This window comes from Rattus norvegicus, chromosome 17 (assembly GCF_036323735.1).
Source record: "Rattus norvegicus strain BN/NHsdMcwi chromosome 17, GRCr8, whole genome shotgun sequence".
NCBI classification, from domain to species: domain Eukaryota; kingdom Metazoa; phylum Chordata; class Mammalia; order Rodentia; family Muridae; genus Rattus; species Rattus norvegicus.
Window position 1 is genome coordinate 60365720 of NC_086035.1, and position 25307 is coordinate 60391026.

General features: G+C 42.7%; 1 protein-coding gene across 6 annotated transcripts in view; it reads right to left on the minus strand.

Annotated features, from left to right (window-relative positions):
* The window catches only part of Mpp7 (MAGUK p55 scaffold protein 7), a 266719-nt gene that overhangs the window by 230624 nt on the left and 10788 nt on the right, over nucleotides 1–25307 (minus strand). For 4 of the 6 annotated variants that reach the window (XM_039095742.2, XM_063276474.1, XM_063276475.1 and 1 more), the window contains exon 2: nucleotides 10825–10860. The exons of the other annotated variants lie outside the window; for them this stretch is intronic. The gene's annotated coding sequence lies outside the window, so the exon portion shown is untranslated. The remainder of the gene's footprint in view (nucleotides 1–10824; nucleotides 10861–25307) is intronic. 6 annotated transcript variants of the gene reach the window in all.

A 25307-nucleotide genomic window follows, 5' to 3' on the forward strand; every position in this document is an offset into this window, starting at 1 on the left:
TACTACTTGAGTATATTTAATGGGGAAAGTGTGTAAAAGTTATCACATAGCCACAAGCTTTAAAAAGGGACTGTGGAAAACATGGTAAGCAGCGTTTATGAATCCAGCCAGCTGAGCACTTCTGATGTAGCAACAGTAACAGCTACTATATATGTTACCTTTCTTCTAGAGCCAATAAATGATCCCGGAAGACTTAGCAGGGCTTCCTCCACTCTTCTTCAGAGTCTTTGAATGCAACACTGTAGCTAGTGTTGTGAGCTAGGCTAGCATATCACTTTTATGGCAAAGCTGCTGGCCTTGCTGAAACCTGCAGTGACCATGTTTTAATTTTTTCCAAAGAATTATTTGGGGCTTGAGGTTTGGCTCAGTGGCAGATTGCTGGCCTAGCACGTACCAGGAACTAAGTTCTATCTCTAGCAACATCAAAAAAAAAAAAAGTATTAATTGAAACAGTTCATTTGTCTAGCTTAAACAGAAACACAAACACTAACTTCAGATACCTATTCCTAAAAAATTAGGGGCAAATATTTCAGAATATTCATTAAAAAGTACCATAAACAAACATACATACATACAAACAAACATACATGGTTTGGAGAGATAGATGGCCCACTAATTAAGAAGATTTGCTGCACAATCATGAGGACTGGAGTTCCCTTCACAGTATCCATGTAACAAGCTGGGCCTCCTGGAAATGCTTGTACCTCCAGCATGTGAACATATACACAGATAGGAACACACACACAGGCATACACGCACACGGAATTTTAAGTACACTCTAGTTACCAGGTCTCCCCTGACGTTTGTCCCATGTTCTTCAACCATCAAACACATTCCCCACATTAGCATTGTGGAAACAAATCATACAGTTTCCAAACTACATTTTCTATTATTCTTTTCTAATGGCTTTCTCACAAGTTCAACTCTTTGGTTTTCACAACCCAGCAAAACAGTGAAATAGATGTAAAGAAAATCACACACTTATCCAGCACTTCCCCTCCCTACACTGAATTATACCAACGCTCAAGTCACAAGCTGCAAAGTACACATCTACCCGGATCTCCTCAAAGGAAACTAACTGCGTGCCTCCCTTCCTGGTTTTCTCAGTGTAGACAAGCTCTTCATCCCAAGTCATCAGGAGCCATATGTGGTCCTCGGGGGTCATGTCCTACATGCTCTTCCACTCCCTTCCATTTAGGCTATACTTAAGAATGTAAAGTGTTCGCCCAGGTTGTTCAACCCAATGGATGCTGGTGCAGCAGCCAACTAAAGTGTTTACAAGACAGCCTCCTGAGCTATTGCTGAATCAGAGCGGCCTGAGATATCAGCTCTCAAGAGGTAAGAGGATGGTGAGTTCCAGGACAGCATAAGCTACATGTCAAGACTCTGTGGAGAGAGAGAGAGAGAGAGAGAGAGAGAGAGAGAGAGAGAGAGAGAGAGAGAGAGACAGAGAGAGAGAGAGAGAGAGAGAGAGAAACAGAGAGAGAAATGGAGATAGAGACAGAGAGAGACAGAGAGAGAGAGACAGAGAGAGAGAGACTGACTGACTATAATTATCACCTTCATGCTCACATCTCTAGCCTTACACCAGGCCCACCACATTAGCCAAGTGTCACATTCCTTAGCATACCAGCGCCTCAAATTCAACGTATTTAAAACTGGGGGTGTCTCTGCTATGTCCTAAAGCTGCCCATCTGCCAGCACAGCCTCTCTGGCAATGGCATGACCACCATGCAGACCCCAAACCACCCAGCCTTAGAGTTCCCGGTAAGTGCCACGTCCCTTGCCTATCACACCCATTCAGACACCCTGTCTGGTTACGAGTCATCCCTGTGTCTGCAGTGCCACCAACATGCGAGTCTAAGCCATTATATTCTACGATGGGAACAACTCCCTAGCCACTCTCAGCATCATTATCTGCTTCCTGCTTTCTGGTTAAAGAATAATATTAAGGAAAACTCTTACATGTGTGTGCATGTGTGCACATAACATAGAGAAACACACACACACACACACACCACTGTGCTTCTTGGAGTCTGTAGCACAGACAAGATCCACAATGAATAATTATAAGATTCAGTCATTTGTTAACTATTCCTGACCAAAAAGAGTATCATGTGCTTTTACCCCAAGCATAAATACGAACAGGCAGTGAGCTTTGCTGTGGTATGGCCAAGCCAGAAAGGACTTGTAGCTACTTATAACCAAAGTGAAAAGAAAGCTCCCATGTGTGCACAAAGTGATAGACTATGTGAGTGCACATAAAGATGATTAATCACTATGAATTAACACCACATAATACACAAGGCAAAAGGGAGGTCATTCAACTGTGTGTCCATCAGGCTCCTGTAGACAGCATCAAGCCAAAGCCACACACATGGCAATGCTGAAATCCAGTCATGGGACAAAATAGGGAAAGGGGTTTGTAGGAAGGGAGGGGGACAGATAGAAGAGGGATGAGAGTAAGAGGTTGAAGCTGATCCCAAGGCACTGTGTGCATGAGTAAAACTGTCAAGAAAACATCTAAGTATTGCAATAAGTATTTAAAAATGCCTGAACCTTTTATCCTGGGGTAGGGCCGGCATCCATGGGGCCACATGGCACTGTTGGGGCTCCACGCCACCCCCATTTACTCTCTGACCCAGGCGGTCCATGAGCCATTCCAGCACTGCACCTTGCCACACTGGTCTCTAGCATTAGTTCCGGCACTGCTGAGCCACATAAAATAACCATAATTTATCTCTGGTTAGGATCTCTCCCAGCGGCTCTCTTCTAGCGGAGAACTCTCTGGTTCCAGCTACCCGGTAAAATCAGGGCTCTAGAAGTCCAGCATGGGGCTGGCCTATAGTGGGTCCCTGCCACGGACTCTGCCCACACTCCCAACAACCCAGTGAAATCAGGACTCAATAAACTGTAATTTATCAATCAGATTTATATGTTAAATTCTCAATCCAATACATCCACACAACAAACTCACAACCAATTGATAAGGAAATAAACCACCCACCTAGATAAGATAAATTGACCTATAGAAATCCATCCCTTAAGAAATATTCCTAACTACCTATACCTATGTAGAGATGCACGACGAGGATCATTTACATCTGCCTTCATGTTGCCTCCCCCTCCTTTCTTCCTCTCCCTTTTTTCCTAAAACTTTGATCCTCTCTCCCTTCCTTCTCATCCAATGACATGCCTTGTTTTATCTTGTGTCTGCCTTCACCCGCATAACGACATCAACCTACATCTAATAATTAAAGAGGCTATTTGGTTGGTTGACTTTTGTCTTTTTTAAATGTATTTAAATTCTCATACATGAACATGTTGTCATGATCCAAATGTTCTCCTCCCCCACCTCACTCATCCACCTGCCTCCGTCAAAATCACGCGGGACTTGAGTCATGTCACTAAGGATAAAAAGGGGATGAAAACCAAAGACCCCACAGGGGAGCTGGGGCATGCTCAATCTCCAACACCAAAAACACGTAACAGAAATAGCAAAGAACAAAAGGACAGACAGTACACTTGACAAAAGATGGATGTTGGTACCCAGGGAAACAGTGTGTACTCACAGTTCATGTGAAAAGTAATGGATGTTGGTACCCAGGGAAGTAAAATGTACTCACAGACCAAGTGAAAAGGGATGGATGTTCGTACCCAGGAAAACAGTGTGTACTCACAGACCATGTGAAAGGGGATGGATGTTGGTACCCAGGGAAACAGTGTGTACTCACAGACCATGTGAAAGGGGATGGATGTTGGTACCCAGGGAAGCAGTGCGTACTCACAGACCATGTGAAAGGGGATGGATGTTGGTACCCAGGGAAGCAGTGTGTACTCACAGACCATGTGAAAAGGGATGAATATTGGTACCCAGGGAAGCAGTGTGTACTCAAACTCAACATCCTGTGTGCCTGGGCTTGAATGTGGAGGGCAGCAAAAGACCGAAGAGTGATGTGCTTATGCAACAGCTTTGTGTTTTTACAAGGCTGCAGCTGACTACGCAGAGGACAGCAGGATGGGAAGAACAATGGAAGCAGAGGAAAGGATCCTGACTCCATAGGATTGGTGACAACATCAGTATCTTAAGTACACACGCCTCCTACAAGTCTAGACACCAAATACTGTAAGGACTACCTCAGCTGACATTCTCAGGTGCTGAATCTTAGACATGTTTACAATTCCAAGGTCATTTAGATGGTAACTGTCCTAACAGGTCAGAAAGAGAAAGGTCTCTGAAACGATTACATGACACAACACTTCAGAATTTAGTAGCAGAGGATGTTAACATGAGGCACACGTGAGGTGAGCCTAGGCAGACAAGGCCGGTAGCTGAAAAATGGAAGATAATTCAAGACAGTGCTAAGTCAAGGGGAGGAGGTTTTTAAGTGAATAAGAGCTGCTGAGATTTGAAGAAAAGTCTAGTCTTAGCCATAAAAGCCTATTGGCCCCCGAAGCAGGAAGTAAGGGGCATGTGTCTCCATTGCGGATCTTGTTTTGGTTTTAAGTATCCTTTTTACTTGAAAAGCTAACACATTTGTCTAGTGGCATTTCTCTATCCCCAAACCACAAACTGGGCAGTATAAAACCTCCCAGCAATATACAAACGGCTAAGAAAACTACAAATTCTAAAAACAGGGCAAGAACTAGAGAGATGGTTCAGTGTCATGGGATTCTACAGGACAGAAAGCAGGGACTAGAGAGATGGTTCAGTGGCTAAGTGAATACCACCCCTATATCAGACTGGAGTTTGACTCACGATTGCCTCTAACCCCAGTTCTGGGGGGATGTGATGCCCTCCTGCCTCCATGGGCACTCACATGCACAGACGCACACACAGGCACGCATGCATACACTTCATTTAAAAATAAATTTTTAAAACCAAAAGTTAAGACTAAACAAGTCATCAGATCCAATTACAAGAGCCCGCTGCATGCAAGCTAATCAGCTTCTGTCTGAAGCTCAAGGCCCAGAGACAGCCTAGCAGTGCACTCTGCACACCAAGTGAGGTTCAGGTCATGGATGGAGATCACGTCCGTTGATTCTACCGTAGGACACATTCCATAAGTTGTTCTCTTTCCGATGCCATCTTTGAAAAGTCCTGAAATTGACATGACAATAAACCAGGCAGAAATCACGTTACAAAAAAAGGGAAAGCCACAAAGCTACTTTCCACAGAGAACCCTACTTCAGCTTTCTTAAACCCGTCCATCAGAACTCTAAAACTTAACTTAAGGCACGGTGTTCAGCTCCAAAAAAGCAGAGTGGTGTGCATACAAAAAGAGAAAGGGTGTGACGAGACCACTGGGGATCTTGTGAATAAAAAGAAGCTACGATAACAGGCAAATGTCCAATGGGCAATGTCAGATCGGAATTCATGGAGGCTAAGTGCAAGTAAAAGAAAGCACATAGGCATGTCCAGGAGCAGAATTGTTCTTTAGTCAATACAACCGAATGGCCACAGTCTCTCCAAGAAGTGAGACTATGTCATGGGGTTCTACAGGACAGAAAGCAGGGACCCTTGGGAATGGGAGAATCCATCCGCAAGTCAGCCCCGCTCCCCCCGTCTAGAATGGAAGCTACCCTCTGTTTGGTATGTGTATTTCCGCATCAGAAGCTTCCATGGGTGTCATCTGTCAACTTTCCTTCCAGAGTCTCTCGGTCCACTTGAGACCTTAAGGATCCTGAAGACAGAAGAAGGAAATGACATGCCCTCTCACTAGCTACTTCCTGAAAGAAGCAGACAGTGAGAGTGGTAGCTGGCTCTGTCCCCAGATTCTAAGAGGCTACAGGTTGGATTGACTTTATGTAGCAGAGTAGAGTTTTAACTTGATCCGCTGCCAGGGAGTGCTATCATGCACTCCTTAGGAAACCTCTGAAAAATAATTAAGGGGCTGAAAACAGTGACTTGGTTACAGAGCGAAACTGAGAGGTTGCCAGGATCTTGGGGGAAGTGGAGAGCGGGAGGAGTGGGAGACAAAAAGGACCCAGTGGAAGAGGTATGCCCATAAAGAGGAGTTCCCTGTAGAGGGAAGGACTAGCATTGTGTCTCAAATGGCTGTAGGTGTTTGGCAAGGTGATTTGGGTCAGAGTGGGAAGGATGCCAATGGTTAACAAGTTGGAGGCAAGTGATAGTTCACCATTCAGGACTGGGGAAGAGTAGGGGATGGTAAAAGATGGAGCCATCTTGAGAAGTTCGTTACGGGCATAGAACCTGGGAAATGGTCAGGTGTTATGCAAGATGCCACTTCAAAGGGCGGCGGGTCCATAATGATGAGGGGGCAGAGGCAGCCCAGAAGCCGTAGGCCTTAGTGGGCAGACAGACCCAACAGTGGGGAAGTGGTCTTGGCTCCCTAGAAGATCTAGTGAGTTCTATTTAAGAGGAGATTCAGCTTTCTTGTGTGGAGATTAAGGGGAGAGGAAGGAGTAGAGTCCATTAAAGGATCTGATCAGTGAAGGAGAAAAGTAAAGAGGTTGTGGCTAACGAAAAACTGAGTTGGAGGGGACCCTAACAGAGGTGAATTAAGGTGACAGTACATGAAGCCAAGGACTGTCATACAAGCAAGGTAAAAGAATGTTAGGAGAAATTTTTCCTGCCTGGTCCAAGCGTCGGAGGGGGTAAGGGGGTGACACTGACTAGTCCCACTGCCAAGAGTGAGGGCTGCACCAAAGTAAGCTGGCAGAAGCAAGGAGGACTATGGGAGGATTAGACAGACGATTGGGGACCTACCCATGGCAGCTACTGTCCTAATATAGACCTAATGATGGTAGTGACTAAATCCAGAGGGACTTCCTTCCGTCAGACATTTAAAAAACAGTGAAACTTGTGAGTATAAGGAGCAAGAGGAAGACTGGGGGAGGGGCAGGGTAAGAGCAAAGGGAGGAACCAAGATGGTAAAGAACCAATGGCCATCCACAGGAGGCTGGCCTCTGAAGTTTGGTCTAGCCCCTGTCTTTGGCTCCACCTTGAACCAGCGTGGATATCCTGGTGCAGCGGCAGCACTGTTCTGGAGGAGAGCGTAAATCCCATCCTTGGCATAGTTAGAAGATGTAGTCCTCTTTGATTTCAGAGTACTATGGCAGTCAAAGAATTCAGTGGGTCCAGAAGGATGTTAAGCTAATCTGATATTTTCTGAGGGCTGGTGAGAGAGGTTAACTGATGCAGGATGACCTCAGTCCAGCCATTACAGTTTTGAGTTCTGAAAAAATAAATACCTAGAGTGGCAAACAGTGGGCTGAGATGAACGAACCATTAGTCCCCTTTTCAGAGGTCGCTCAAACTGCTTTTAGGGGCTTGGAGGTGCAGATCTGTCTTAAGTGCTTCAAGCTGATAAGCAGAGTGACATGGGAAGAGAAGCAGTTCTAGTATCTCAGAGGAAGGTCCATCCAAGGGGCCATGATCAGCCTGAACAGAAGGCAAAGGTCCAGACCATAACAGCATTTAATCACAGTAAGCATCCCTGTGGGTGAGCTGGCATCTGGACCATACATATGTGAGATTGTTAGGACTAGTGTAATTCCTACTGACAGTGCAGTTATGTTGTGGTTTGCCCTGAAGTTATCTGTATTTTGATGCTAATTCCACTGCCCCAAGGACAGGGCCTAATCACATTGACTTCACCAGAACCACCTCCCCATTGAATTAGTAAAGTACAGGTGAGGGGCAGGTACAGGATAGAAGGAGGCCTGTCATTGGAGGAGAAGAAAGGATGGGCGAGAGAGAAGTTTGAAGGAAGAGGAGGAGACTGGAACAGAAAGGAGAGACAGGAGGAGAGGGGAGAAGCCATGGCAGGACAATATGGCAAGTGATGTTAAGATTCCACTCTGTGTATTTACAGGTTGTTATTAATGTTCCTAGGGATGGATAGTACCTGGCTTTGTATGTTTAAGTGGGCAATTATATCTTATCAATTGGATCTAAGATTATTGTGTTGTGTGTTCTTTTATGTGAGGGTTTGAGTGTAGGAAAGTGTGCGGCTGGGATATGTTTCCGCCAAGATATCTAGCAGATATCTTGGGGCACGGCAGTGCTCCCAGCGAGATAAAATACAACCATACTTTTTTTATTCTTATATTTTTACAACAACACAGTTAAAAAAAAAAAGTCCAGAAAGTTCTACCCTTATTAGAAGAGAGAGAAAAGGCAAAAAAACCATCAGAAGAGCCTTCAGCAGGCTTTGCCGTAGGTATCGGTGAGACGGCTGACATCTGTCACTGCTGTCCATTACAAGATGTAAGGCCATCAGTTTGGAGGAAGCATTTGAGACATTTTTCATTGGCCCACATAAATTCAGAATCAGCCATGGGGTCTCCACTGTTACAGCCTTGTGGGGAACATTAAGAGATGAAGTTAAGGAGGAAATCATTTTAACATCATGATTATCTTAAGTTTGGTTTAAGAAGATGGATTGTAGGGGCTGGGGATTTAGCTCAGTGGTAGAGCGCTTACCTAGGAAGCGCAAGGCCCTGGGTTCGGTCCCCAGCTCCGAAAAAAAGAACCAAAAAAAAAAAAAAAAGAAGAAGATGGAGTGTAATTGTACACCGGTCTACACCATGCACAGAGCCCTGTAGAGGACAAGGTACCTGTAACTTGTTGTTTGCTACATCAGTCTCCCGAAGGACAACTGAGCACCTGGAAGCTTTGTAGGAGAAGTCAGTCAAGTAAGAGAAAGGAATCCTACTGAGTCATCTTTACTGTCTAGCAAAGTTCCCAAGAACATCACTTGAGTATCCTGAATAATTCCCAAACCTGTGAGTCTACTGACAGAGTACCTGTCAACCCTCCTCCAATCAGGCAATATGGATAGTCAGGATACAGGAAGACATAATTGTGAGAAGCACTCTTTGAGAAATAGTGAGTGTTCCATTGTTGTTAAGTATGGCCTTTTGGATGTAGCCTCTGCATTTAAGAAGATAGGCCCGCTTTTCTCAGCTATAGACAAATACTGTAGGGGCAAAGTAAACCAAGCAAGGTCTTTTCCGACATATGAGCAACATATATGATTAGGAAGAGAATCATTAGTGAGAAATGCTTGCCCACATAGCATTCCATATCATCATAACTTCTGGACTGCAGTTCTTTGAACTGTTAAAGAAACATACTAATCATTTTCATCTTTACTATACTTTCCTAACAGGTGTTCAAGACCACATAGGTAGCTATGGTGGTTTGAATGAAAATGGCCCCCATAGGTTCATGGGGAGTGGCATTATTTGAAAGGATGAGGACATGTGGCCTCATTGGAGTGGATGTGGCCTAATTGGGAGCGGGCTTTGAGGCTTCACAAGCTCAAGCCATACACAGTGGCTCACTCTCTCTTCCTGCTGCCCTCAGATCCATACTCTCAGCTCCTCTCAAGCACTGTGTCACCTATATGCCACCATGATGAGAATGTGAACCTCTGAACTGTAAAATAGCCCCAACAAAATGTCGTCCTTATAAGAGTTGCTGTGATCATAGTGTCCCTTCACAGCACACACTCAGACAGACCAAAATTATGTTTTTGTTTTTGTACTGTTACATCAAGTTGACGATCAGGAGCCACCTGGGCTTATGAGGGGTCCCCACTCCTCAAGACTGTCTTTACCACTGTGCATCTATGTCAAAGGCCTTGTTTGGCCTGGCTGTGGTTTTCCCTGGAAGCACTGAGGAAATCTTTCCTGGGTGCTCACCCTCCTTCTTTGTAGATTCGGCTGGGGTCTCCATGGCCTCCCTAAACAAGAGAACGGGTGGCTTTCCACAGTTGTGGAACATTTCTAAAGATGGCCCATAGTCAGCTGGGACCTCACTGACCTGAGAGGGGAAGGGAAACATAGTCTCCTTTTTAGCTCCTCTCCTGACTTCATTAGACTAGCACCCAAGTTCAGTTATTAAATACCCAGAAGATCAGTTACACTGCTATGGTGCTTTTAACTACTGTGTAACATTTTAGGAATAACATTTTTCTAATTGTTGAGCTTAAATCTTAGAAATTTTAATACCATATATATCATGTGGCCTTATCATTTACATGCCTTAAATAAGTTATTCAAACCCTTATAACTTAAAATAACAGGGTTTTTTTTCCCCACCCTGGAAACATCCTTGCACCTAATTTAATCTTCATATATAAATCCTTCTTTACAAAAATCAATTTCAATCTTTTCATCCTTATAACTTTTTTTGTTTCTTAATATCATAAGACACAACAGGATTTGCAAATAAATGAATTTACTATCTGTTATGAGAATATTCTCCCTGGGGGAGATGGGAACTAAACAATGCCTATCCCTCCTCATAAGGTCCCAATGACAAGCCAAAGCCCAGGTTCATCAAAGTTCACTCTGGGTAACCAATGCTTTCCTGGGCTTGCTTATAGAGAATGGGTCGGACCTTAGTGATGGGAATGGGAGGGAGGGACAAAGAAACAGTCAAACCGAAAAGCTTTCACAAATATATGAGGATATTTTGTAGACACATACAGTGGTGCTCTCTTGCTCTTTCTCTCCTTTTTGTCTACATACAATCAGCTGGGATGGCCTCTTTATCTCCTCTTTTTATGAAGGGGTATTAACATTTAACAAGTCCCACTGCTATCATTTCAGGCCATCCACAGCTGAAGGTATAAGGATAGTAGTCATTTAACCTAGAAGGCAGAACTGGATCCCTGTACTGGATCTTGAAAAACTCATTTATTCATTCATTTACTTTTAAAGAGGCTTTGGTGGTCAAAAATATCCTTAAAGTGACAGTATGTATAAATGTACGTATAGATACACATATATATTATACATAAAACACATATAAGAGGGGTTGGAGATTTAGCTCAGCGGTAGAGCGCTTACCTAGCGAGCGCAAGGCCCTGGGTTCGGTCCCCAGCTCTGAAAAAAAAAAAAAAAAAGAAAAAAAAAAACACATCTAAGAGTTAGACATAAGTAATTTTTATCTAAAGGGAGGACAATTGTTCAACAGGAAAAGCAGCATTTCCTGGCCTCTGAGCAATCATCTCTAAAAGTTAATTTATGCCCTTATGGGTTCTGGACGAGGCTGTGGAACCAGAATTGGTCATTCAGAGAGAAAGAGGCTAGGGAGTGAAACCCCAAAACCCCTCCCGGGTTCATAACCCAAAAATGACCAAATAACCAGATGGTAGGTTGTGAGCAATGGAGGTGACAGAGAAATTTTAAAAAGCAGTTAGGCATCTCCAGAAGCAGAACTGTTCTGTTAGTCAGAACAAATGAAGGGCAAAAATATCTCCACAGAAGTGAGACTGCACAAGTGGTAGGGGACCTGGGATTTTCTAAGACACAGAAGGGGAGAACTCTGGGCAGAAGATCTTTCTGCTGGTCAGCTCCCCTACCATCTAAAGTAGAAGATCCCAGTAGGCTTTCCTTGTAGGTTTGCTGAGCTGAAGCTTCCAAGTCAGCCAGGTTAGCCTTCCTCTCCAGAGCCTCTCAGTCCACCTGAGGTAATTAACCCTTTAGGAAGCAGACTCAGTGAAAGGGAAACCTGGTTACAAGAGCATCTAGACAAATATTAAAAGATAGTTGGACAAGCCAGTGCGACTCCATTTTAGGCTTGAAAGCCATCTTACGGTAAAAACAAGTAGACTCATTTCTGTTTAAACTAAATGCTCCTCAAGGATTGGGCTCTGCCCCACCTGTAACCTTAACTGCAAATGGTTCTGCATGGCTGACTTGTTATGCTTCTGGTCTACTCCTGTAACTCAGTCTATCTGCCTCCCAAATCCCCCATTTGGAATCCCCAAACTCCTTAACTATAAAGAAACCCTTAGAGAACCCATGTGCAATGCTGTCTCTTGAGCCCCTTCAAGGAGAGATAAGCTAAGTACATGAAGAAAAAAGCTCGCTTTAATAAACTTGGCCATGATGATTTGGGTTGGTGGTCTTTCTCCTCCTATGTGTGGGATTAACAACTCATTTTTGGGTTATGTTTGTTTCTCAAATCCAACCGACATAGTTTCCACATAGAAAACTAACTAGTGGGGTTGGGGATTTAGCTCAGTGGTAGAGCGCTTGCCTAGCAAGCGCAAGGCCCTGGGTTCGGTCCCCAGCTCCGAAAAAAAGAAAAAGAAAAAAAAAACTAACTAGTTACGAGAGAGAGAGAGAGAGAGAGAGAGAGAGAGAGAGAGAGAGAGAAAAGAGGTAGAAATGAATACCGTATCATTTTTCCACAGAATAAGAAGTTTCTAGAAACACTATTTTAAATGTTGTTCAAGTCAAAAAAGCCCTGCCACCTCCCCACACCCTTGCAGAAGATTCTGTATTTGCTGCGGTATCATTATAGCCTATTTGGAATAGAAAGTGTTGATTGAGAGAGTCTGCTAAAACATGCATGAAGAGTTCAGCCAAACCTGGGGCTTTCAGATGTATTGGCAGCATCAGTTTTTAATTCCCGAACAGTTTAAGACAAACAAACAAGTAGCGATTTTTAAACTAAACTTTAAGGAATCGACGATGGATTTATGTTCATGATTAGTTACACAAAGACAGCTCCAGCCAATAAAAAACTCAGACATGAAAGCGCTGCTGGGCTTTCTAATCAGACAGCTAGAGAGCATCAAGACAGAGAGAGTGAAAAGCTGTGTCCTTCCAGCCAGCAAGCATTTAATTCAGCCTGCATCCCAAAACCAAGGAAGCCAAGGAGAGAATCATCAAAGAAACACTGCCTCAACTCTACAGGGGAATAAGCTGGACTCCTGTAACAGTACTGAACCCAATGGGTCACTGAGAGAGACACATGCTACCACAGGGTAGAACTCAAATATTTTGGGGGGTGATAAACCAGTCGTTCAGCTGTGTTTGCTTGTTTCGGGGTTGTATTCAAAACTCGTGACATCACTTTGTACCCCACACATATGCATATATATGCAAAGCTATAATGTGCCAACATAATAAAATTATATATATAATATATAATATATATATGAACGAGAGTTATCAAAACATTTTTAAGTAAAAAAGACTAACTCCTATTAACAATTATTTCTGGGAAGAAAGAAAACCAGAGCAAGGGAGGGGAACAGAGTGGATTTCAATTTTACATTGAATTGAAAACCTGAACTTAACCAAGCCATTAACAGCCATTAATATCCAGTGAGGGCCAACAGGGTGCTCCTACCCGCATTCAGTGTTGCTGAATTACATCCTTTATCAGAAAAGGCTCGAAATTCCTTACAAAATGAAAGCATCCCAGAACTGTATCTGGGTATCCCACCTAGTTACTCTAGGATAGGCAGAGAAATGTCTCCGTCACCAAGCATTCAGTTTCTATTTTGGACCTGTAGCAGAGTTCTTGAAATAGACATTGCCATTGTCGACTGGCATTCTGATTTCACCTCCCAGAATTAATCTACAACAAAGTCTTCATTATACCCGGGAGGAAATGTGCATGCCTCGTCCCCTGAGGAGGCCAAGGAGATGCCTTACAAAGGAAGGAGCCACTAAAGAAATTTTGGACAAATCCAATGTCTTCCCCTACCCATCCCTCACGCCAGCCACTGCCGGCTTCCCTTTGTAATTCCTTAAAGAGCCAGCGACATGTAAATGTCTACAAGCTAACAACTTGTAGTAAACTCTTCCTTTAAGTGAGATTCTCCTGAACTAGCCTTCAGTCTTTGTGCATTCTTAGAGTGGAGAGCGTGGGCCCTAGAGAGCATGGGCCCCAAGGGATCACAGCAGGAGGCAGCAGCTCAGAAGGTTAAGGAGCAGGACCAACGTGGTGGCCGTGGTGGCCGGAGTTTGACCCCTGGGACACACATGGTAAAAGGAAAAAACTCCTAAGTTGTCCTTTGATCTCCAGATATAGGCCATGATATGTGCACAGACACAGAAACACACATGCGCACACAAAAGTTAATTCTTAAATTATTCATAACCATTAAGCATGTAGACAAGAAAAAGGCTGGGGATAAAATAAAGGCAAAACCTCTGGCTTCCAAGACGCTTCTATTACTTTCCCATCTCTCAATTTCCTATTTTAAAGCCTCCTCATTGTCACCCGAAGAAAACTCAAGACTACACCATGGTTATTATTCCTAAGGACTGATATTATTATCATGAGCCAGAGAATGGAGAAACTGAGGTAAAGAAACCAAAGCTTTAGGAGTCCGTGCTCCTCTCCGCGCCCCCCCCCCACCTCTTATTGAGACAAAATCTTGCTATGTAGCACAGGCTGGCCTTAAACTCATAATCCTCTCACATTTACCTCCTGAGCGCTGGGATTACACACATGTATCATTCTGACAAGCTGGTATGTGCTTTACCCATGTTCTTGAATAACACAGGTGACCTGGCCACACCTACCCCAGGGTATCAGGTGACCTAGCCACACCTACCCCATGACAACAGGTAACCTGGCTACCCCAACCCCAGGGTATCAGGTGACCTAGCCACACTTACCCCATGACAACAGGTAACCTGGCTACCCCTACCCCAGGGTATCAGGTGACCTAGCCACACCTACCCCAAGACAACAGGTAACCTAGCCAGAAGCTAATGTGGGACAACAGGTGACCAGGCCATCAGCTCTTCAGTATAGGGCTTAGCAAGAACAAGGAGAGCAAATACTCACTACCCTGCATTCCCTCTGCCAGCCAGAGGTTCTGAGCAGCTGCTAAGTCCCCTAGACTTCAAAAGACAGAAACAGAGGAGTCACTGTCCACATGCTCTATACTCATGCTTTAGAGCAAAAAAAAAAAAAGCAAATAAAGCAGTGATATAGGGCCACTGTGCTTCAACTATCAAGGCAAAGAATTCATTTCAACAGGGCTAATGCATAAGAAATCATTATCCCAGCACTTGGGATTACTGGACAAAGTTATAAAACTTCTAAGCAATTTAACTCCTAAAGATAAGTCAGAGCCCAGAGAGCAAGAGGGTGCTGCCTCCCAGGGCACAATCAGCTCAGACCAAGTGAAGGTCACATAACAAGGGCAAAATGGTCCCATGAGAGACAAAGAGGTCCATACCCAGTGAAGCAACCCATGGTGCCAATTTATACAACATGGATGGGAAAAAAATTCCCATCTCAGAGTACATTTCTATGCCACAGCACAGTGGAGGCCACCCCTAACATATATAAATCTAAAATGCCCTCTTGAGCTTGGATATTTCAATACTGGTTTCTGTTTTAGGGCACAGTATCCATATTGAATGCTGTGGAGCTGCTCAGAGGTGGGACCAAGCTGACAGAAGTAAGTTAGGAGGTCACACGAAGTTCCCAGTACCAGTGTAAGAGCTCTGTCACCATGCTAATCTGGCGAGGAGCTATGCTCTTGTCACCATGGACCGATCCACTTCACTATGCCTTCCCCGCTAAAGTTCCTCGGCAGCCATGAGCCCAAGCAAGCCCTTCTCATAGTAAGCTGTTTCTGTCGAGCATTTTGGCACAGTGCTGCGTGGTATGAAAGTAACTAATATATACTATGTGGGGAAAAAGAGGATGGACGCACAGGGTGTGAATGCCTGCAATTTAAGCATTGGATGGGTAGAGACTAAAGAATCGGAGGTTCAAAGTCATCCTCAGCTACTTGGTGAGTTTGAAGCCAGCCTGAGCCATACGACACTCTGAGAAAAAAAAAAAAAAAAAAAACAAGCAAACAACAACAAAAAGCAGAGATTAGCAATAGGAACCCCACCCCAACCCCACCCCCCATGTGGTTGGTTTTTCTAAGTTGCACTGCAGTTTTAACTGTTAAAACTGTGTGGCAGATCCAAAGAATCAGTGGCCATCTTAAAAAAGGAATGTGACTCTGGCTGCTTCCCAGGAGACAGAACCGTGAAAGGTCATCGAGCAGCAGACTACAATCTAGACATGAGGCCATCAGTGCTGGTCTAAGTGTCAGTCATGAAGAAGGAGGGACAAGAGGAAACACTATAAAAAATGAAGTCATTTGGTTACTGACCACATAATAGAGATGGGGGAGGGAGTCACCTTTAAGACAGGAGAATTGAGTTAATAACAGTATCACTTCTGGTGCCTTGCTTCACGTAGGTGCTATGCTCAGTACTTTACAGAGTATTTAACTATCCCCTTGACTTTCCTCTGAGTGGATTCAATCATCAGCCCGTTTCACAGAAGAAAACTGAGGCTTGAAATACTCAATTACCTGTGTCTGGAATGCCCTCCAAAAGTCTGTATGTGAAAGCCACAGTCTCAGCTTGGCACCATCAAAAGATGGAAACCTCAAGTAAGGCTAGAGAGAGATGGCTCAGCGGTTAAAAGGTTCTGAGCTCAATTCCCAGCAACCACATGGTATCTCACAACTATCTGTAATGGAATCTGATGCCCTCTTCTGGTGTGTCTGAAGACAGCTACAGTGCACTCATATAAATAAAATAAATAAATCTTGAAAAAGAAGAGGAGGAGCAGGAGGAGGAAGAAGAGGGGCAGGAGGAGGAGGAGGAAGAAGAGGAGGAGGAGGAGGAGGAGGAGGAGGAGGAGGAGGAACTAGTAGTAGTAGTGGTAGTAAGGCCTAAGGGAAGGTCTTCAAGTCATCAAGGGCATGCCCCTGTGCAGGGCAGCAGGATCCCATTCTTTTTTTTTTTTTATGGTTTTTTTTTTTAATTTAGAGAATACTTTATTAGTTTTTGTAATCAAACCCACGTATATAAGACCTTACATATTTAATACAGTGTGTTACCCCTGTACAAATGGAAAAAACTTAAGTTCAACATTTCTAGACCAATATGGCTGTTAATTTCTGTACGGTGCCAACTCAACACAGTAAACGGGGATACTTTTTTCGAAAGTTGACAGCACAGGTAAAGTTTCAAAAAATTCAAATTATATATCTGTATATATATATTTATATTTATATAAAAAGACCAATAATAGCAGTGTGTTATGCATCAACAGCAGCAACAGCTTTTCCAGGTTCTGCAGTCATCTGAACAAAACTGTAGAGACATCCAGCACACTCCCATTCTTTCTCTCACTCTTTCTGTGCCTCCCATAGTAATGTGTTGTTGTGTTGCCTCTGTGAATTGTATGTTGACCTACTCAGAAACTTGTTATAGTAAGGAAAAACTGACCACACTCACCAAGGTTCATGATAAGCGGACTTGGAATAGAAACCCTGTGTACAGGGTTAGTGTACAGTCCACACCCTTCATCACTGGCACATGTAGCCTTGGGGTTATCAGTTGAAGGCTAGGACAGTAGATGCTGATTCCACAAGGAAGAGCCATGGCAGCAGACCTACAGAACCCAAGAGGACTGCAAATAGAGCTTCTGAGAAGACTATCAAGTTGTCTTTCTCCTCAGAGCAAAGCATCTGGCTTGGGTGAAGCTATATTCTTTTCAGCAGAAGGGCAATTTCCCGTGAAATCAACCAGAACCATGTCATCCCTGGCCTTATCTCAGGCAGAAGCACACTTCACTGGGAACCAAGGGGCAGAGAAAAGCATGTTACCTGGACCACACATCTGTGGGAGTCAACAAAGACAGGACCTTCCAGAATGCTTCTGGGCCTCTGCTATTAAATAGGGACCCTGATCTAAGCATTGACTGTCAATGCGTGAACATTCTCCTCTCCTTATACATGACACGTGACTAGCTTTAGAAGGAGAACAGATCAGATAACTCATTCTAACCCAGATATTCAAAGTCTACAGAGTCAATGATCTGGAGCTCAGGAGAGTGATGAACAGGGCCATAAGGGAATCAAAAAAATTCCCAAGGCAAGATATAAATGCATACATTAGCAGGAGCAATGGCTGAGCAACTCAAAAAACCCTCAAGGCCCACTTAACGGACAGGAGCAATTCAGACAAACAAGTGAAACCAAGAAGAAACTGAGAAGTCAAAGACATAGCCATTCAGCTAATCACTGCTGTAATTAGCACTGACCAAACCTCCATTAACATCCCTGTCCCATCCCTCTGATTCCTTAATCAGCCCATCACCATCATCTGTCTACCTGTGCAACGTCGGTGAGCTCCCTCCAATGGGACCCCGCTGTACCCTCCACACTTAACATGGCATTGCTGTAAAGTTCTACAGACAGATTGCAGCGTCATTAAGGGGTAGGAACACATCAAAATGCACATCTTCTCACATGCTGGGAAGCAAGTTTCAGTTGCAGCACAATTTCATGACTGCAGTGTGATTTTTATGCGCCTCCTTTAGGTTTCTCAGGGGCAAACTAATATTAGGCTGCGTGCACCGGAAGACAAAAGTCTCGAGGCCGGACACTATGGGTGTGCCATATGCACCTGTCTTGATGTGATCAGGATCTGGAGGAGGAAAGATTACAGAGTTGTTCAAAAATTATATTTTGTGTACCGGGGGGGGGGGGGAGGTTCCAACATAAATTCAGTTGTCCCATTCTCACCCACTGGTCTGGTCGAGGTATGTGAGTCACTTCAGTTTGAATCCTGGCCTGACAAGATTCACGATGCGATCCTTCCATTTGTAAAAATGAAAGGACAACATCAAAGAGATGGTAAATTACAAACTCAGACCTTGGCAGAGCTTGCTCAGCACAGTCCCTGGCATATGGCAAGGGACAGACACGTAGCAGATTCTATCTACTACTCCAGTCTGTCATCATGTTGCCCAAATCCAAACTTATTGGTCTTTGTTTACCTCTCACATCGTAAAGGATACTTTAATCTCTGTGCAAAAATAGGTTACCCAGTTACAGACCCATGAGAAGTCTAATCGAAATCACTGTAGCTATCATCTGAACAGGGAAAGGTTCCGGGCTGGAAACACTGAACAGACCCTGGTGGTTCCGTAGTCAGTTGCAATGCTGGTCATTTGAAAGAACTTTGCTGAGGCCACTGCTCTGGAAAAACATGGAGAGAAATGAAGAAGAAAAGCCAGTGTAGCAGGTCCCACTTAACTGGTTCCCAGAAAGGGTTTAAGAACACTCATGTAATCTCCCTCATCTAGGAAGTAAATACTTGTATATTAAGCACTCCCTCAAATAATGAGAAGGAATCTGGGAGGGAGGGAAAACAGGTCTGACTCAATGTGGAAAAACCTGTTCTTAGAGAACAGGCATTAGAAGTGTGGGGCTGCAGACCGAAGAGTTGGTCTGCTTCCTTTCTCCCTCCCTGGTTCCAATAGAAGCTCCTGAGAGGCACCTAACTTGCCCCACCCAAACAGCTACCACAGTACTTTGAATGTCTTAAGGTCTGATCCATCTCAACATTTCAAGGAGGTATTTCAAGGAGCAGAGAAGGTGGGCTGTCATTTTACCCATGGAATGTCAGTTGAGTGTGTATAAACAGCCAGGCACATGAACACACCTATCATCCCAGCAGCAAGAGAATAGCTAGGCACTTAGTGAGCACACTTAGAACCCCAGCAGCCCGAGGCAGAGGCAAGCACACCATGAGCATCTAGAGGGTACACCTAGAATTCCAGAATTCACAAAGCAAAGCAGGAAGACTGGCAGTTCAAGGACAGCCAGGACCCAAAAGTGAGATTCTGCCTTGGGCATTATATACACATATATATTTTAATTTTTTTATTTATATTTACACACACACACAAATATGATATATATATAAACTTACAGTTCATTTTTCTCATACTTTATTATTCTGCAAGAACTTTAAACAAATATATTTACATACTTTCAAATCTGGAAATACAATGTATTACACATGTCAGAATAATTATATGTACAAACTTTTCAGAACACCCAGCCTGTCAAAATGGTTTTAATCAGAAGAAGGCTGTAGCTCAGAGGAGAAGCATGTGCTTAGCATGCATGAAGCCCCAGAATCAATCTCACAGAACTGGTCCCCTCAAAACTGACAGACAACTGAATAAGCATTTGTGAAGTGATTCTGATGATGGAGCCAAGGTCAAAGCCACGCTTCTTCAAACGAGCCTTCACACATGACCTTATTCTCTGTTTGTCCTCGGAACACAACACTAAAAGTTAGGACTAGCACTGAACCGAAAGGGACTACCTACCACCCACCAGAGCATCCTGAGACTGTTCTGTATGTGGCCATGGGTGGGAAGCCAGGCGGGCAGGGGCAGGCAGATGTTAATGCTCGGCTCAGGTAGTCCTCTGGGGAAGATCTAAGCACAATCTACAACCGCTGGACAGTTAGCACCAGTTAATCTTCAGGTCACAATCTGTTTTCACTACCTATCCTACTTAGGGTTTCTATTGCTGTGGCAAACATCATAACAAAAAGCAACTGGGAGAGAAAAGGATTTATTTCACCTGACAATTCTAATCCATCACAAAGGGAAGGCAGGGCAAGGCTCAGGGCAGGAACCTAAGAGGGAGTTACAAAGGAATATTGCATACTGACGGGCTCCCCAAGGCTTGCTGAACCTTCCTTTTTTAATTTTCTTTATTTTGAATAAAAAAATAATTACACCATGTCCCCCTTCCCTTTCCTCCCTCGAATCCCTAATATGTCCTGCCCTCTGCTCCCTCTCAAATTCACAACCTTTCTTTAATTTATCGGGGTTACACAGACATAAATGCATAACTACATAACAATATCTGTTGCATTTGTTTAGAGCTGTTTGTATGTATGTAACTACATGACCCACTGTTTGAAATTAGATAACTAATTAGAGTAAGACTTACCCCAGGAAGGATAACTTCCCTGGAGAAGACTGATTCTCCTTCTCTTAATAATCCATGCATGCCCATAATTCTTAGCCAAGAATTGTCTAATGTTATTCTCATTGTTTGGGCCTTGTGTAGGGAGCCATATTGTTGAGGTATCAAGGTGTAGCATTCCTGTTGTTTTAAGGAGACACAATTACACAACAGATTTCCTAATCACTTGGTTGCTTTCTTATACAAAAACCCAGGACCATCTGCCTAATGGAGAAACTACCCATAGTGGGCTGGGAAACCCCACATCGTAATATAATCAAGAAAACGTCCCCAACAGACTTGCCTAAATCTAACCAGGATACTATACTCTCTTCCCACTCCCAGTTATTATAGTTGTTTTTAAACCTGTGCTTCCAGTGCCTGGAGTCGAGCCTGTATCACAGCTCTCTGTACCCAGATCACTACTGGAGACAACCCATCTCCCAAGAGTGCTGACACACCTGAGATCACAGAGGTCAAGCCACTGTCAAAGACACCAAGAAAAGCTAACACCAGAGATAACCAGATGGCAAGAGGCAAGTGTAAGAAACTAATCAACAAAAACCAAGGCCACTTAGGATCTTCAGAACCCAGTTCTCCCAACACACCAGAAAAACAAGAATCTGACTTAAAATCACATCTCAAAATGATGTTCCAGGACTTTAAGAAGGACATAAATAACTCCCTTAAAGAATACAGGAAAACACAGGTAAACAGATAGAAGCCCTTAAAGAGGAAAAACAAAAATCACTTAAAGAATTACAGTTAAAGAATTACAGGAAAACACAACCAAACAGGTGAAGGAATTGAACAAAATCATCGAGGATCTAAAAGTGCAAATAGAAACAATAAAGAAAGCTATAGAGAGACAACCCTGGAGATTAAAAAAGCAAAACAAAACAAAACAACAACAACAGAAAAAAACCTGCTAGGATAGAGATCAGGAATCATACATGCAAGCATCACCAACAGAATGCAAGAGATAGAAAAGAGAATCTCAGGGGCAGAAGCTATCATAAAAAACATTGACACAACCATGAAAGATAATACAAAACACAAAAAGATCCTAACCCAAAACATCTGGGAAATTCAGGACACAATGAGAAGATCAAATCTAAGGATAATAGGAATAGAAGAGAGGGAAGATTACCACCTTAAAAGGCAAGTAAATATCTTCAACAAAATTATAAAGAAAACTTCCCTAACCTAAAGAAAGAGATGCCCATAAACATACAAAAAGCATACAGAACTCCAAATAGATTGGACCAGAAAAGAAACTCCTCCCATCACATCACAGTCAAAACACAAAATGCACTAAACAAAGAAAGAATATTAAAAGCAGTAAAGGAAAAAGGTCAAATAACATAAAGACAGACCTACCAGAATTACACCAGACTTCTCAATAGAGACTATGAAAGCCAGACGATCCTGGGCAGATGTCATACAGACCCTAAGAGAATACAAATGCCAGCCCGAGCTACTATACCAGCAAAATTGTCAATTAACATAGATGAAGAAACCAAGATATTCCATGACGAAAATAAATTTGCACAATATCTTTCTACGAGTCCATTCCTACAAAGGATACTAGATGGAAAATGCTAACACAAGGAAGGAAACTACACCCTAGAAAAAACAAGAAAGCAATCTCCTGGCAAAAAACAAAAAAAAAAAAAAAAAAAAAACACCAAAAAGAGCCACACAAAAAAAATTCTACATCTAACAACAAAAATAATAGGAAACAACAATTATTGGTCCCTAATAACTCTCAACATCAATAAACTCAATTCCCCAGTAAAAAGATATAGACTAACAGACTGGATACATAAACAGGACATGGTATTTTGCTGCATACATGACACACCTCAGAGACAAAGACAGATGCTACCTCAGAGTAAAAGGCGGGAGAACAATTTTTCAAGCAAACGGTCCCAAGAAACAAACTGGAATAGCCATTTTAATATCGAGTAAAATCGATTTTCAACCAAAAGTTATCAAAAAACATAAGGAAGGACACTTCATATTCATCAAAGAAAAAATCCACCAAGATGAACTCTCAATCCTCAATATCTATGCCCCAAATACAAGGGCACCTACATACGTAAAAGAAACCTTACTAAAGCTCAAAGCACACATTGCATCTCACATAGTAATAGTGGGTGATATCAACATATCACTCTCACCAATGGACAGATCATGGAAATAGAAACTAAACAGAGACACAGAGAAACTAACATAAGCTATGAACCAAATGGATTTAACAGATATTTATAGAACATTTCATCCTAAAACAAAAGAATATACCTTCTTCTCAGCACCTCATGGTACCTTCTCCAAAACTGACCACATAATTGGTCATAAAACAGGCCTAAACAGATACAGTAAGAATGATCCTATCAGATCACCACAGACAAAGGCTGGTCTTCAACAACAACAAAAAAGACAGAAAGCCCACATAAACATGGAAGCTGTACAACTCTCTACTCAATGATAACCTGGTCAAGGAAGAAACAAAGAAAGAAATGAAAGACTTTTAAGAATTTAATGAAAATGAAGGCACAACTTACCCGAACTTATGGGACACAATGAAAGCAGTGTGGTAAGAGAAAAACTCATAGCTCTGAGTGCTCTCATAAAGAAATTGGAGAGAACATACAATAGCAGCTTAACAGCACATCTGAAAGCTCTAGAAGAAAAAAAAAAAAAAAAGCAAATACACCCAAGAGGAGTAGATGGGAGGAAATAATCAAACATAGGGCTAAAATCATCCAAGTAGGAACAAAGAGAACTATACAAAGAATCAAGTTGGGGATTTAGCTCAGTGGTAGAGCGCTTGCCTAGCAAGCGCAAGGCCCTGGGTTCAGTCCCCAGCTCCGAAAAATAGAAAAAAAAAAAAAAAAAAGAATCAACAAAGCCAGGAACTGGTTCTTTGAGAAAATCAACAGGATAGATTAAACCCTTAGCAAGACTAATCACAGGGCACAGAGAGAATATCCAAATGAACAAAATCAGAAATGAAAAGGGAGACATAACAACAGAAACTGAGAAAATCCAAAATCATCATCAGATCCTACTACAAAAGCCTATACTCAACAAAACAGGAAAGTCTAGAGGAAATGGACAATTTTCTAGACAGATATCAGGTACCAAAGTTAAATCACAATCAGATAAACCATCTAAACAGTCCCATAACTCCTAAAAGCAGGAGCAGTCATTAAAATTCTCCCAACCGGGGTTAGGGATTTAGCTCAGTGGTAGAGCGCTTGCCTAGGAAGCACAAGGCCCTGGGTTCGGTCCCCAGCTCCGAAAAAAAAGAACCAAAAAAAATAAAAAATAAAAAAAAATAAAATTCTCCCAACCAAAAAAAGCCCAAGATGAGGTAGGTTTAATGGTGAATTCTATGAGAATTCATTGAAGACCTAATACCAATATCTCCAAACTATTCCACAAAATAAAAACAGAAGGAGTACTACCCAATTCCTTCTATGAAGCCATAACTACACTTATACCTAAACCACACAAAGATTCAACAAAGAAAGAGAACTTCAGACCAACTTCCCTTATGAATATAAATGCCAAAATACTCAATAAGATTCTCACAAACTGAATCCAAGAACACAGCAAAACGATCATCGATCATGATCAAGTTGGCTTCATCCCAGGGATGCAGGGATGGTTCAATATACAGAAATCCATCAACTTAATCCACTATATAAACAAACTCAAAAAGAAAAACCACATGATCATCTCCTTAGCTGCTGAGAAAGCATTTGACAAAATTCAACTCCCCTTCAAGTTAAAAGTCTTGGGAAGATCAGGAATTCAAGGCCCATACCTAACATAGTAAAAGCAAAATGCAGCAAACCACTAATCAACATCAAACTAAATGGAGAGAAATTTGAAGCAACCCCACTAAAACTAGGGACCAGACAAGGCTGCCCATTCTCTCCCTACATATTCAATATAGTACTCAAAGTCCTAGCCAGGGCCATTAGACAACAAAAAGACATCAAAGGGATACAAAATGGGAAAGAAGTCAAAATATGACTATTTGAGGATGATATTATAGTATACTTAAATGACCCCAAAAATCCCACCAGAGAACTCCTTCACCTGAAAAACAACTTGAGCAAAGTGGCTGGGTATAAAATTAACTCAAACGAATCAGTAGCCTTCCTCTACTCAAAGGATAAACAGGCTGAGAAAGAAATTAGAGAAACAATACCCTTCACAATAGTCACAAATAACATAAAATACCTCTCAAAAACTTCAAGTCTCTAAAGAAAGAAATTGACGAAGATCTTTACCAATCCTACATCTGATAGAGGGCTAATATCCACTATATACAAAGAACTCAAGCAGTTAGACTCCAGAGAATCAAATAACCCTATTTAAAAAATGGGGTACAGAACCAAACAAAGAATTCTCAACTGAGGAATATCAAATGGCCAAAAAGCACCTAAAGAAATGTCCAACATCCTTAGTCGTCAGGGAAATGCAAATCAAACCAACTCTGAGATTCCACCTCACACCAGTCAGAATGGCTAAGATCAAAAACTCAGGTGAGGACAGATGCTGGTGAGGATGTGGAGAAAGAGGAACACTCCTCCATTGTTGGTGGGATTACAAACTGGTACAACCATTCTGGAAATCAGTCTGGAAGTTCCTCAGAAAATTGGACATAGTACCACTGGAGGACCCAGCTATACTACTCCTGGGCATATA